The following is a 3,892-nucleotide window of genomic DNA, read 5'->3' as shown; positions in this document are numbered from 1 at the left end:
TTCTTGCCTTCATAACTTCTGTTTTTGAAATGAAGATTATCATGTTTAGGTGTTTACATTCCTCATAAACAGTCCGATAGTCCTTCTGTTGACCTTTCGGCACACAGGCTGTTTTTTTAAAACAGGATGTTCTTGAACAATTGTCCTTTAACGCCATATTACTCTAAGACTACACCCCGGGGCGATGCCATTGACTGAAGTGTCTTTATGCCATTCCAAAACAGGGAACGTTCTAATGCACAGTAGAATTGTAAATGGGCTGATCGAACATTGGCATGCTCATAACATGCCTCAACTACAACAGGGAACTGCGCCTTTTTCTTTCCTAATCCTTACTATCGTCATTTTCCTCTACTTCTTTTGTATGTTTGTCACATTTTTGTGACCCGCTGTTTCCGGGGTGCCTTGATAGTCTAAGCAGACTTTGTGCTGTAGAAGCTAGAAAGGTGAGCAGAGTAAGTTTGATTCCCTGTAAGGACTTCTCTGTAGACATCCACCCCTTGGCGCTCATGTGATCTTATGCAGTTGCGAGTGCCATAAAACCGCTACTAAAACCTCTAAGACTTCCCAAAGTTGACATCTATTTACCCTGTCGAATGCCTTTTCTCGGTCCACGAAGACGATATTGAGGTCTTGTCATGTCCAATGGCAGTCTCACACAACTGTCCGAATGCAAAAAACCGTCAGTACAGCCCTTGCCTTTTCTGAAGCCAAACTGGGATTAATTGAGTTGAGTCTCTACAATTGGTCTCATTTTCATTTCCAGTATCTTGGCAAACGTTATATCCACACGGCTGGGAAAGGATATTCCTCTGTAGGCTCTGTTTTGTTTTTGTCGCCCAGGCCAGGTTAAATATCCTCCATAGCCAGAGTTCTCCGATATGGCCGTATAGTTTGATCCCTTCTGCTGTGATGTTTTCAACTCCTATCGCCTTGTTTGTGGGGCTATTCTTTATAACATGTTGGGTTTCAATCTGCAGTAGTGATGGTTCTGGAGTGGTTTCTTTCGGTGAGAAGCTGTTTGCTGTTGTTTCTGCTGTGGGATTCAGCAGCTCCTGGAAATGGCGTTTCTATCTTTCCTTAATCTTTGGCTTTCTGAAAATAGGGTTTTCCGTGCTCATCATTGACCATTTCAGTTTGGTTGAATGGTTCTTTCCGCATCCTCATGCTTTTTTAACTCTCTAGTAAAACTCTCAAAGGTTTTCTTTACCTTTTGTTACCTGCTGTTCTCCATATACTGACCAGAACCTGTTCTTAGCTTCTTTTACTACCCTTGATGTATATCGGCGGTCCTTTCTGTATAGGATGTAATCTTCCTCCGTCTTTGATTTCTACCACTTTTTGAATGCTTTTTTCTTCAGTTGGACTTCACTTGGTCATTCCACCATTTAGTTGTTTTCTTTTTCAGCCCCGTGTTTTCCTGGTGCCGAACTCTTCTTTCAATGCTCTGTACACACATGCTTTGAAGTGGCTCCATTCCTCTTCCATGTCTCCCGATTTTGGGGGAAATTTGTGAAATACATCTTTCAAACGTTCATGTATCTTATCCTTGTTATTGTCATTTATATTTCTGAGATTTACGACTTCTCATCGTTTCTTTGCTTCTGACCTTTTCCTGTTTGGTGTGTCAATAGTCATGATGACTGGTCTGTGGTCAGTGTCTGTGATGTAGATGGGAATCATTCTCAGATTTTTCTCAGTTTTGATCTTTTGGCTAGGATAAAATCAATTTGTGATGCTATTTTTAGATCATTGTATTTGTACCAAGTTTTAACTTGACTCCTTTTGTGTTGGAAGAAGGTATTTGATATGACGAGTTGCTGTATTGATCTGTTTCCCTGTCACTGTGTGGCCGCATGTGTCTCTCCTCCGTCGTCTTCCTTGTTTCCACTCTGCCGTTAAAGTCCCTCATCATTGTCACACTATCTTTGTCATCCACTGTGTTTAAAAGGTCACTCAGTTGATCATAGAACCGGTGTCGCTGTTCTTCGGGATATGAGTCATTGCATGGTGTATACACACACACACACACACACACACACACACACACACACACACACACACACACACACACACACACACACACACACATATATATATTATATTATATATTATATATTATATATATATATTATATATATATACATATATATATATATATATATATATATATATATATAGATAGATAGATATATATATATATATATATATAAATCTGTATTTGATGACCCTCAGTAATTGTCATATTCTATGGTGATTTCCCGCTTTTTACCATACTCGTTGAATTTTTTTCATATTCTTCAAGTCTGTGTTATGCTTGGGTTTAACGGCACTTGCAACACAAATAGGTCATATAAGCCCCGAAGATTAGAGGTGTTACAAGAGAGCAACATACACAGAAAAGAACGAAGAGAGATAAGGACGGTTGATTGTTATTCATTGTTAAAAGGGAAAAAAGGAACAAACCACACCCCAGAGCACCCGCCAACCTCCTGCTTGAGTTATGCATGTAAGATTGAAACTGCTTTCAATTTTAATCCTTTTTCCCCAATAGCATGTTACAGAACTCTCTAAAACAAAATAAGCGATGTTTTTCTTCTGACAATCGGACCATTATTATGGAAAGTGTGCCCGTTTTTTTGTTGGGATAATAGGCATTGGACTCCCGACGTCACGATTATGACGTAATTAAACGATAAATAGAATTTTACTCTTAATGTACTTGACTTTTATTTTTATATATTGATTCTACATAAAACAGCAAACAAAATGATACCTCAATGGTCACGATACAACTATTATTAAGGATTTTATGACGTTGTGAAGCAAAATTTCGAGTTTTGGTGGCACAAAATGCAGTGCAAAAATTTGGCCAAATCAGGGCGAAAATTGATTCACAAAAAACGATCGCTGCTTCTAAACTAACAAAGATAGCACAAAAATTTTAAAAGCTCTGAAAACAGAACGCCAAGCTCTTTTCAATAATTCAAATTTTAGTGCCCTCGGAGAAGTTTGAACATTTCACTGAAGTGCCTACCGATGGATCGGCTGTCGCAAAATACCGCGAGGGTGGAGCAGCAGCAGTGGTGATAATGAATGATTAAGCACCACGAACAGAAATTATTAAAACTAAAGGCGCATTCCTTACATCATCGTATGACGAAGAATACCAGGCAATGATGTCTGCTGCATGCTGCACAATGGATTACTGACAATTGCCACAGTAGAACCAATGTGCTGATATTCACTGACAGTCCCTCTACAAGGGGCTGCTTGGCAACAGCTCAGACATATTTGATTTGCGCCGCAAGTTCAGTGAAGCCACAGCCACAATAAAAATCCAGTGGATTCCAAGACATGTTGGAATAGAAGGAAATGAGGCAGCAGACCAAGTTGCTTATGAAGCCAGAGAGATTGAAGGAGACAGACGACCAACAACATACAGAGGAGTCTTTCCAATGATCAAGAGGGAAATCAGAGACCCACCATGTAGAGCTACGTACCAGCACCTGGAAGATGTGTATTCTGGGTACTCTTATAAGCAGGAACAAAATATTACATGTCGCTGGGACCAGGTTGAGCTAGCAAGACTGCGGTCGGACCATCATTGGAGCTTAAGATGGTATAAGAACTTTGTAAATGAAGAGCTCAGCCCATGTTGCCGAAGATGCGGTCATGAAAAGGAGGATCTCAAACATTATGTTTGAATGTCCAGGAACAATGGCAATTCGAATGGAGTTATTTGGACGAGTGGAGGTGCCGCTAAGCATATTGACAATGGAGCCGAAAAAAAGCCTCGCTCTCGCTCGAAGATTTCTTCGTGAGGTCAGCAAGGCCCATTAAGGAAACAAAAAGAAGATCATCCTCCTCCTCCTCCTCCTCCTCCTCCTCC

Source organism: Aplysia californica, unplaced genomic scaffold (assembly GCF_000002075.1).
Source record: "Aplysia californica isolate F4 #8 unplaced genomic scaffold, AplCal3.0 scaffold00008, whole genome shotgun sequence".
In the NCBI taxonomy this organism is placed as follows: Eukaryota; Metazoa; Mollusca; class Gastropoda; order Aplysiida; family Aplysiidae; genus Aplysia; species Aplysia californica.
Note: the sequence above shows the minus strand (reverse complement) of the source record.